Below are 12,534 nucleotides of genomic sequence, written 5' to 3' on the forward strand. Positions count from 1 at the left end.
CGGCCGAGGCGCCACCACCGCCTCAGGGGCGCCGGAGCCGTCCCCCGCGAGGCGGGCCCGCCCTCCGCGTACTCACCGGGCCTCCCCGGCCGCCGGCTCGGTCCTCCTCTCCCTCCTCCCCCCCCCGCCGCCGCTCCCGCGGCTCCTGGGGCGGCCGCACTGGGCGTTGGGACTAGGCTGGGTCAAGGGGCGGGGGCGAACTCGCGCCGGGCGGGAGTCGCGCGGCGGCCCCGCGAGCGGGCGCCGGGCACTAACGGGCCCCGCGAGCGGGCGCCGGGCTAGGCGGGCTGGGCGGCCCGCGGAGAGGAGCGCGGCTGCAGGCTGCGGTGAGGGGCGGGGAGAGCGCGGTTGCGAGCCGAGGGCGGGAGGGAAGTCCCGGCGGAGGGGGCGGCGTGAGAGCCGCGGGGCGGAGCGGGGGCGGGGCCAGGCGTGCCCGCCGCCGCGCGCGGGGGTTTGTTTATTTTCTCGGTTGGTTGCGGCGCTGGCGCGTGGGTAGAGGTTCGCCGGTGACGTGAGCGCCCAGAGTTGGGGGAGAGAACCAGAACCACCTGCTGGAGAAGGGGAGCTACGGGGGCCGGGCAGGGTCCAAACGGCTCGCGTAGGCGGCGGCGCCGCGGTCCTCGGGGTTACCGGGAAGAGAAGGGCTTTCCCTGGGCGTTTGGAAGGAGGGAGGCCTCCCGAGGGAATAGGGCTCCAGGCCACTCCCCGCAGTTGGGCAGTTTCACCTGCGTCGCGGAGAGCAATCTGGGGCCTTGGAGTGGAAGAGGGTCGTGGGACCTGGTGGACCGGGTTTCACGTCCCGTTAGTGAAGTGAGGATGGTTCTGCAAATGAAGATTTCAGTAACAAGACTGCATCTGCTCTCCCGTGAGGAAAATAACCAACGTAGTTCAGTTTTCTGTAGAGTTACACAGCACTTTAGCGTTCTCTGTCTCTTGGTGCTCCATCAGGTAGTAGGATTCTCATTTTACAAGCCAAGTAACTCACCCAAAGCCTCACAGTTAATAAAAGTCAGAGCCGGAACCCTGCTGTACTGACTTCAAATTCTGTACTGCTTACCATCGATCACAAAATCTCCCTAAATCACTTTGATTTAACTAACAGTAGACATATACACTCCTATAGGTAACATCTGCAGAGTTAGGGAGGCTAAAGATGTTATTCTTGCCTTCAGAGACTAAGAAATAAAGATAAAAGTTACAATAAAAGACAAACCGTGATAAGTGCCTTATGAAAAACACAAAGAGTACTGAAGATTTAAAAAAAAAAAAAAAAAACTAGTTGTGTGGGATATCAGGAAAGAAAAGGCAGCATGGAGGAGGAGGCATTTGGGATTAACCTTGGAGGAGATGGGAATGGTTTCACAGCAAGAAGGATAGCATGAGAACATATATGAAGACTGATAATGAAAGTCATGGTCAGGAAAAAGCAAATGGTTAAACTCCAGGACATGTTGAGAAGTGGCACAGACAAACAGGAATGGGGCCCTATGCCAAGTGGGAGAATTTTGTATTTAATACAGTACTTTGAGTTTTCGTGGTTTAAAAGCCTTCCTTTTCTTTGACATCTCTGTGAATGGATACAGAAATCAGAGGTGGGAAAACTGCCAAACAGACCTGCAATAGGCCAGGTGAAAGGTAATGATGAGTCTGAACTAAAGGTAAGGCAGGAAGGATTTAAAAGAGCTTGGTTAGAAGATGATGTGGAAGCAGCATCCACAGAATTTGGCGATTGATAAATTGGTTTTACAGCGAGAGGGGATAACATGAGAACATATATGAAGGTGGAAGAGAAAAATCAAAGATAGTGGAGGCTTTGAGTTTAGGTAATTGTAGAAGAAATAGAGATAGAAGTAGGAACTGCTTTTTGAAAGATCAGTTGAGATTTGGACACTTTAAGAGTTTGAAAGATTGTTGAGACAGCCAGATAGAGGTGGATAGTAAGAAGTTAGAAATAAAAGCTTTGAAATATAGGAAAGAGGGTTGAACTAGAAAACAGGTTGGTAAGTTAGCAGCCTATCAATGATATCACTGTGAGAGAAAAGAAGAAAACAAAGGGTAGAATCTTGGAGAACATCTTCACTAGAACTTTGCTACTTGAAGTGTGGTCAGTGGCCTAGCAGTACTGGCATGACCAGGGGGTTTGTTGGAAAGGTACAATCTCAGTCCCCCTCATCCCCAACTCGTGCTAAATCAGCATCCTTAACAAGAACCCCAAGTGATTTGTATCACATTACAGTTTGAGAAACTGTGACCTAGGTAAGAGAAGCCAACAAATAAAGAAGGGATCTAATCTAGATGAGGGAAACCAGCAAAGAGAGAGGGAGGAGGAAGCAGGAGGGGAATCAGGATAATGCAGAATCACCAAAGCAAGGTAAATTGGAGTTCCATAAAGGCAGGGGCAGGAAGAAGTGTTTATTGACAATATCTAATACCACAGAGGTTAAAGTGCACGAGGAAAGAAGGTATACTTGAATTTTGTAATTGAGTGGTATGATCCTCTGACCGACCATGTTCCCATTGAAAGCTTGGAAATTGCTCCTTTGTGATAGGGGACGACAGCCTAGAAATATAATCCCACCTCCCATCCCCCAGTCCCCACATATATGAGACATATGGAAGTAGGCAGGCTTATGGATTTGATAGAAATTCTTTTCTAACTGCTTCTATTTTCTCTGTGAACTAAGAAGCAAGATCATTCTGGCAGACTGCTAATTGTCCGTCACAGGCTCTTCTCCCTTGTTCCTGGGCACACAGACTATATTTTTCTCAGCTTTTCTTCCAGTTAGTATGGTCAAGTATTAAGTTATTGCTAGTGGAATGTGAGCAGAAATGATGTCTGCCACTGCCAGGCCAGCGTGTCTCCATACATTTTTCCTTTCCACCAGCTGGATTATGCAGATGACTACCAGCCCCTGGGGGTGACAGAGCCACAAGAAAGAAGGTGCCTGGAAGAAGGAGAGCTGCCCACTGACCAGGAACACCCACTGCCAATTATCATGTGAGCAAGATATACATTTCTCTATTAAGTTGGAGCTGTAACATTTTGGGGTCTACTTAGCCTCGTCTAGCTAATGTAGTCAATAACTGAAGGAGGGGGTTGGGAGGGGGAGGAAAGGTGAAATAGTCTGACTGTGGGAGAGACAATTGACTAGGGAAGCATAGTAGGGTTTTCAGGCACTATTAAGGGTCTGCCTGTGTGAGTGGTCATGAACTTACAGTCAGACCAGTCAATATGGTTGTGCATTTTCCTCCAGCCATATTCTGTTGCTTATGTGCAAACACTGAGTAGGTGGTTTGGGATTAACCAGGACAGAGATTCAGCCAGGTAAGTATAAATGGGGAGTGATAGACAAAGAGGCTGAAGGTAGAAGGAAAGGAGGCATCATAATTTCAGGCCAGATAAGAGGTAAGACTATGAGAGGGGTAGGGAAAAGTGCAAAGATGGTAGGGTGTATAGACTGGTGTTTCTGATCAGGTTGAAGAATGGAGTTTTGGTACTCTAGAGAGTGACCTGAAAAGATAAGAGATGGATTGGAGAGGAGGAGCCTTGAAATTACAATTAGACGAAAATTAGATGTGGGGCTGTGGTTGTCAGCAATGTCAAGGTGTAGGGAATGATCATGAGAGTGGGTTGCTGAGATAGCAGATGGCATAAGATCATTTGAAGGGAGCTGGTCAAGGAATTGAAAGACAGGAAGGGTTTGAATGTATTTATCTCACAAAGGACTGTTAGTCATGTTGGAGTAGTGAATAGCCTTGGAGAGAGTGGTAATGAGCCTGGTGCCAAAATCTTCAAAGAATGAGGGGTTGAGTTCTCTGAATTAGGGTGTTCCAGGCCATCAGTGCTTTAGTGTGTTAAACTCTTGCAGAGGTCATGTTTCATTTAAACAGGCGCTTTTAAGTTTTGTGTTACTAATGTGGGATTTGTGATTGCTTCTCTTTGACCTCTCAGATTACAGATGGTAACTGCTTTCTTTAAGAGGAAATGCCCATCTGTCTGTATTATAAAACAAACACATGCCAGGCTTCCCAGTTTAAATGAATGCTTTAAAATTTGTCATAAACTACTCTGTTCTACCTCCAACATATATCCTCAAATAGATACATCAAACGTGATACTAGCTAACTATGCAGCATCAAATAATGGGCTGTAAATGTTCAAAATCTGCATGAAAAACCTTAGGTATAACTTAACAATAAATAGCAATTCACTAGAAACCTGACCAATTGAAAATAACAAGATTACCTCTAGTTTAGAAAATGATGCACCACATTATCTACCTACGGGCTCTGGAGTCAGACTGATGGGGGTTGAATCACAACACCCATCTCATGGGTTATTGTGAGGATAAGATATATAATATATAATATACAGTACATAGAGGCATTTAGAAGACTGCTTAGCACATAAAAGCGCTCAGTAAAAGTTATTGTATCTAATTCTTATGGAATTGCCTATAACTATACTTTGACTTTTCCAACTTAGAAAATATGTGCATTACATCTATACATGTTAAGACCTAACAGTAAGGAGACTTCCAGTTAAACATGGTACATTGAACACAATTTTTTCTCCACTTACTTCAGACACCTCATTAAAATGACAGTGAAGCAGGGGCTCCTGGCTGGCTCAGTTGGTAGAACCTGCAACTCTTGATCTCAGGGTTGTAAGTTTAAGCTCCATGTTGAACGTAGAGATTACTTAAAATAAAATCTTAAAAAAACAGTTAGGCAATAAAAGTATAAACCCATAACATGAACCAAAGAGGAAAAGATCCCTGCTGAAAAAGGATGTCAACAAACCTTAGGAACATGGAAAGCAGATGGATGAATAATAACTTACCGAAACTGAGAAAATTAATACCTAAGCTTTTGGGAGGGGGGGGTAGAGCCAGCCAGGGTGGACCCATTCACATCATAGACTCTGATGAGGAAAGGCTCTGAAACTAGAGCTGCCATAACTCTGAAAGCAGAGGTGAAATGGGGCTGAAAACCGAAATTTATTGTGAAAGTTGTATAAAGAACAGTCAGATCCTTCCTTCCCCCGAATCCCTTCTCCCATTCCACACTGCCTTAACTCAGTAGAAGATAGGATGTTTACTTTCTGAAGAGGTTGACTCAGAGCTCCGCTGGATACCAGGCAGAGCTGAGGACAGGGGTGACTCACTCCACAGAAAAGCAGAATTAAATGAAGTCATACATATTAAATCATGAGACATATTTCCCCTGTGTTATTCCCAAATTCAGGTTCTAGGTATTTGAAGAAACCTTCTCACATGAAAGGTCCTAAAATGAACTAACAGAAGAGAGAGAAGTAGAGAGAGTAAGGGGGAAGGAAGAAGGAAGGGAGGGAGGGAGGGAGGGAGGAAGGAAGGAAAAAAAGAAGAAATAGAGCAAATAGAGCTAATGCAGGAAACAGAAAAAGATGTCAAAATGAAACAAAAATCTCAAAAATTTTAACTCACATATGCTCAGGTAGCTACTGGAGGGAGATACCCCACCAAGATCAGGGTGTAAAATAAGACACGGAAACACATAGGACCTGATAAACAGGAGCTACAACAAAATGAGAAAACAGAGAATTCCCAAGATGAAGGTGAAGAGAGAGGTTCCAGGATAACACCTATGTAGCAGCCTGGAAGAGTAGCCAGTCCATTCCAACACAGGACGATGGAAGGCTCCAGAAGGGATGTCACCAAGAAAAAACAAAAACACAGAACTGATCGATTACCTAACATGTCTGAACCTTAGGAACAAAACTTCAAAGCTCTTATAGAACATATAGAGATGAAATGGTGACAAGTATAGAGGAAAGTAAGCAACCCCAGAAAGAGGGGATTATAAACTCCAGGGGAAACAAAAGATTGGTGGTGGGCTGTATGACAGAATATTTGATGTTACCTCCCTGGAGGAGAATTGTACTTCCCTGCTCCATTGTGAGTTGCAGTGGCCAGTGACATAGGGGCACAGTGAATATGTCACTCCAGCCAGAAGTTTCAAGAGCCTTGTCTCTGTCCTTGAACAGATGGGCATTGTTCAGATAGAGGCTGCCTCTGGCCATGTAAGTCCTGAGTAAAGACACCATGGAACAGAACTGCAGCTGACCTGCCATCAGATAGGCAGTAGAAATAAGAAGTCAACCTTTATTGTTTTAGGCCACTGAGGTTTTGGTGGTAGTTTGTTAAAGCGGCATAATTAAAAAAAAAAAATGTTTTTTAATGTTTATTTATTTTGGAAGGAAAGAGAGACAGAGTGAGCAGGGGAGGAGCAGAGAGAGAGGGAGACACCGAATCCAAAGCAGGCCCCAGGCTCTGAGCTGTCAGCACACAGCCTGATGCAGGACTCAAACCCATGAACTGTGAGATCATGACCTGAGCCAAAGTCGTACGCATAATTGACTCAGCCACCCAGGTGCCCCTAAGGCAGCATAATTAATCTCTCCTGACTGACACAACATGGGGCACTGTGTACAACATATAATAGACATTAGAATATATATGATAAATACTGAACAGTGTGATAGAAACATACTGGGCAATTAGTAAATGGCACAAAGTGACTAAAACTGAAAAACTAAGATGTGGCAATAGAAATATGATCTTTCAAAATGTGGAATTAAGTAGCAGAACAACTTTTCTTTGGAAACAGCCATGAGAGTAATGATAGATGGAGCAGGGACTTCTGTTTATTGTCATGAGCCTAGTAATTATTTGACTCTTAAACCATATACATTGTCACTTTGAAAAAAATAAAAATTACATCTTTTTAAAAAATTAATGGTAAGTGGAAGGAGGGGAAGGTTGTATTGTTGTTTTTAATTCAACCAGTTTAACAGACTGACAGTTTATCATCCCACAGAAATACTAAGATTGTAAGTAGAACCTAATTTTTGATTAGGACTTTAAAAATACCCTTTTTCCCCCCAGAATATTGAATAAATTGAGGCACTGAAAGCTAACCTTTTTCATTCTACCTTCACACTGTCCACTGCAAAATAGAAATGTTAATGCTATATTTTGATTCAGCTACCTCCTTCCCTTGCCCTTACTGTGATGTTATTTATAGTGTACTATTTATATGAAGTCAAATGTCACTAACTTGAACTTGAAAAATGACCTACATGTATATGGAATTATGTTGTGAAATATTATTTTATACTTCCAAAAATAATTTTTAAAAATATCCTCTTACACTAGACCAAAAACTTTTTTCCTCAGACACCTTACAGTGATTAAAATTGATGTTATGTATAGTTACAGATATATATATGTATATATGCATATATATATATGAATAGAGATATATATCCTGTATATATATATATGGATAATGGGTATATATCTGAACTATAGGTGAACAATGGATATGTATCTGAACTATAGTTAAAAATAATATAAATTACTTGTAAATAAATTATTTGTAAATAATTAGTTCTACTTAATGGGTTTGTAGCTCTCTTCTGGTATTTTGTACATCATTTGTCTATGTCTAAAGGATCTGGAGCAGCAAAAGTAGACCAGTCCAAATTGCTGTATAAATTGGACAGAATAAATGTAGTAGGCTTTCCATACTTTGGATTCTTTGGTGTGGGCCCGTTGTGGTCTGAGCTGTCTTCCTATCCTCATTCCCAGCCATCCCCCATACCCAGCACTAATTCAGCCATTCAACAGATACTTATTTGGGGTCCCCAATGTACTAGCATGCGGTTCCTTGAGTATGTGATGTTTTCTCCCACTTAGCCTTTGCAAAGTGGTTTCCTGATCTGAAATGATATTCCTCTCCTTCCTATACCTTCTAAAAGCCAACTTTTCCATTAAGATACAAGGAGCACCTTCTTGCAGCCACTCTGGAAAACAGTATGGAGGTTCCTCAAAAAACTAAAAAGAGAACTACCCTACGACCCAGCAATTGCACTACGAGGCATTTATCCACGGGATACAGGTGTGCTGGTTTGAAGGGACACACACACACCCCATGTTTATAGCAGCACTATCAACAATAGCCAAAGTATGGAAAGAGCCCAAATGTCCATTGATGGATGGATGGATAAAGAAGATGTGGTATATATATATACAATGGAGTATTACTCAGCAATCAAAAAGAATGAAATCTTGCCATTTGCAACTACGTGGATGGAACTGGAGGGTAGTATGCTAAGTGAAATTAGTCAGAGAAAGAAAAAAATCATATGACTTCACTCATATGAGGACTTTAAGAGACAAAACAGACGAACATAAGGGAAGGGAAACAAAAATAACATAAAAACAGAGAGAAGGACAAAATAAGAGACTCTTAAATCTGGAGAACAAACTGAAGGTTACTGGAGGGGTTGTGGGAGGGGGGATGGGCTAAATGGGTAAGGGGCATTAAGGAATCTACTCCTGAAATCATTGTTGTACTATATGCTAACTAATTTGGATGTAAATTTTAAAAAATAAAAAATAAAGTTTAAAAAAAAGATACAAGAGGCACCTTCTTGGGGTAGCCTTCCCTTACCCCTAAAAGTTAAAAGCCATTCCTCTATACTCTCATAGTACCCTCTATATTTTTATCAGAGCCATTATATTCTCCTTTATTTTGTGAGCCCCATTAAAGCAGGAACTTGGCCTGTTTTACTCACTCGTATGTCACTACAGTGCCAGGCTCATTGTGTACATTCAAATGGTCAAAATGTTATTGTCTGTCCTTCCTCAACATACCATATGCTCTTTGGTGGATGGGTCTGTGATTTATTCACCTTTTTTTTTTCCTTTAGCATTTAGCATTTAGCAGAAGACCTAGCCCATAGAAATTTGTTGAATAAGTTAGCTTTTTCTGCATTATCATTAATCTTTAAAATATACACACTGAGGACTATATAGAAATATCCTCATGATACAGAGAGATGGGGTGCTGAGGATTATTCCTTTTGTGTTTTACTTAAATAGGAAAAGTACATGTGAAAGACCTAAAACTGGAGATTACAAATGCCAAATTACTTAGCTGTGCTCTATGATCTTACCACCCTTAACCCAGATGAACAAAATAGAAATAATTCTTGGAGGAATAATTTTAAAATAACCCGCTAAAAATTTATCAACAGAAGCAACAACAGGTTGGGATTTCTGCTCATTTAGTCAGTTTGTATGGGTAAACATTACCTAAATCCCTTGATTTGTGGTATGGTGTATTTCTAGCAATCAATGGAAACCAAATTATCAATATACAAAAATCAGTTGTATTCCTATACGTTAGCAATGAACAATCTGAAAAGGAAATAAAGAAAATAACCCCAGGGCGCCTAGGTGGCTCAGTTGGTCAGGCATCCGACTTCAGCTCAGGTCATTATCTCATGGTCCATGAGTTAGAGCCCTGTGTCGGGCTCTGCGTGACAGCTCAGAGCCTGGAGTCTGCTTCTGATTCTGTGTCTCCCTCTCTCTCTGCCCCTCCCTCAGTTGTGCTCTGTTTCTCTTTCTCTGTCTCTGAAGAATCAATACATGTTAAAAAAAATTTTTTTTTAATTAAAAAAAGGAAAATAAGTCCAGGGGTGCCTGGGTGCATCAGTTGGTTAAGCTCAGGTCATGATCTCGTGGTTTGTGGGTTCAAGTCCTGCATCAGGCTCTGTGCTGACGGCTCAGAGCCTGGAGCCTGCTTCTGATTCTGTGTCTCCCTCTCTCTCTGCCCCTCCCCCCTCCCCCCCATCTCTCTCTCAAAAATAAACATTTAAAAATTATTATTTTTTTTTTTTTAATTTTTCAACGTTTATTTATTTTTGGGACAGAGAGAGACAGAGCATGAACGGGGGAGGGTCAGAGAGAGAGAGGGAGACACAGAATCGGAAACAGGCTCCAGGCTCTGAGCCATCAGCCCAGAGCCTGACGCGGGGCTCGAACTCACGGACCGCGAGATCGTGACCTGGCTGAAGTCGGCCGCTTAACCGACTGCGCCACCCAGGCGCCCCTAAAAATTATTTTAAAAAAAGAAAACAAGTCCATGTATGGTAGCATCAAAAACAATAAAACATTAAGGATCAGATTACCCAAAGAAGCATAAGACTTTACACTAAAAACTACAAAACATAGTTGAAAGAAAACAAGATCTAAATAAATGGAAAGATAGCCCATGCCCATGGATTGGAAGACATAATACTGTTAAGATGATAGTACTCACCAAATGGAGCTAAAGATTCAATGCAATTCCTATCAAAATTCCAACAGGCTTTTTTTTTTTTTTTTGCAGCAATGCATAAGCTGTTCCAAAATTCATATGGAAACTCAAGGGACCCGCAGATAGCCAAAACAACATTGAAAAATAACAAAGCTGGTGGACTGACACTTCCCAACTTCAGAATTTACTACAAAGCTACAGTAATCAATATAGTGTGGTACTAGCAGAAGGAAAGACATAAGCCAATGGAAAAGAATCAAGGGTCCAAAAACAAATCCAAACATCTGTGATCAATTTTCAACAAAAGTGCCAAGATAATTCAGTAAGGGAGAAACAGTTTTTTTCAACAAATGGTGCTGGGACAACTGTATATCCACATGCAAAAGAATGAAGTTGGATCCCTATCTCACATCATATGACAAAAATTAATTCAAAATGTGCCCAAAATATAAATGTAAGAGCTAAAACTATAAAACTCTTAGAAGAAAACATACATGTAAATCTGTATGATCTTGAAGTAGGCAATGGTTTCTTAGCTATGACAACTAAAGCACAAACAACCAAAGGAAAAAATATAAATTGGATTTCATCAAAAGTAAAAACTTTGTAATACAAAGGCAACTATCAAGAAAGTGAAGACAACCCACAGAATGGAAGAAAATATTTGCAAATCATAAATCTGATAAGAGACTTATATCTAGAATATATAAAAAACTCTTACAACTCAACATTGAGGAGACAAATAATTTTAAATGGGCAAAGGTTTGAATAGACATTTCTCCAAAGAAGATATGCAAATGGCCAATAAACACTTGAAAAAATACTGTGTCATTAGTCATTAGGGAAATGTGACTTAAAGCCACAGTGAGATACTACTTCACATCTGTTATGATGGCCATAATAATAATAATAATAATAATAATAATAATAATAAAAAGAGACAATAATAAATGTTGATGAGCTGACCCTCATACACTGCTGGTGGGAATGTAAAATGATACAGCTGCTGTCCAAAACTGTTTGACAGTGTCTCCAAAAGTTAAACAGAATTACCACATGACCTGGCAGTTTCACTCTTAGGCATATACCCAAGAGAATTGAAAACATATTCACACAAAAACTTGTACACAGATGTTCGTAGCATGGTTATTCATAATAGCCCCAAAGTGGAAATAACCCAAATGTTCATCAGCTCATGAATGGATAAACAAACTGTGGTATATCCATACAATGGATTGCTATTCAGCTGTAAAAAGGAGTGAAATACTGTTACATGCTGCCTGAGTGAATCTTGAAAACATTATCCTAAGAAGGCAAATGCTAAAGGATACATACTATATGATATTGATATGAAATGTCAAGAATAGGCAACTCCAAAGAGACAGACAGTAGACTGATAGTTGCCAGGGGATGAGGGAGAGGGGAAATTAGGAATGATTGCTAATAGGGAAAGATTTTCTTTTGTGGGGGTGGGGGGGATGAAAATGTTCTGGAATTAGTATGATTGCACAACATACTAGGTATACTAAAAACTATTGAATTGTGCACATTAAGATGATAAATTTTATGTGAATTATACCTCAATTTGAATTTTTTTAAGTGAAATGTGATCCTAAACTTGGAAAAACATCATAAGCAATTGTGAGCAAAGCAGTAGATCTAGAGCAGTTTTCTATTTATGGAAGGGCAAATGGCCCTGAAAAATTAGTGCTCTTGCCCTCTCATAAAAACTGGTTGGATGTGGGGGCTCCTGGATGGCTCAGTTGGTTAAGCATCTGGCTCTTCATACCCACCCAGGTCATGATCTCACAGTTGGTAAGATAGAGCCCTTCGTGGGGCTCTGTACTGACAGCGTGGAGCCTGCTTGCGATTCACTCTCTCCCACTTTCTCTGCCCCTCCCTCATTTGAGCTATCTCAGAACAATAAGTAAACTTAAAAAAAAAAACCGGTTGGATATGATTTCTGTGTTCAGATACAGTTTTTGATGCTTGCTGTTTTTGAGCATGTGTACCTTTGGTCAATTGAAAAGCACTTTTTATGTCTGTGAGTTTACAGCTTTATGTGTGTGCCTGGCTCAGAAGCATTATTTCCTTCTAAAAAAACCTCCTTGGAGCACCTGGATGGCTCAGTAAATTGGGCATCGTTAGTTGGGTGTTTGCTCTTGATTTTGGCTCAGGTCATGATGTCATGGTTCATGTGCTCAAACCCCACCATCAGACTCCATGCTGCTGCTTGGGATTCTCCCTCTTCCTCTTTGTCCCTCCCCCATGTTCTCTTTCTCTCAAAATAAATAGACATTAAAAAAAATAAAAATAAAAAACCCTTCTTGATTCTCTATTCCTTACACTGCTTTATCTTCTCCATAGTACTTATCATTGGAATGTAAG

Source organism: Leopardus geoffroyi, chromosome D4 (genome assembly GCF_018350155.1).
Source record: "Leopardus geoffroyi isolate Oge1 chromosome D4, O.geoffroyi_Oge1_pat1.0, whole genome shotgun sequence".
NCBI lineage: Eukaryota > Metazoa > Chordata > Mammalia > Carnivora > Felidae > Leopardus > Leopardus geoffroyi.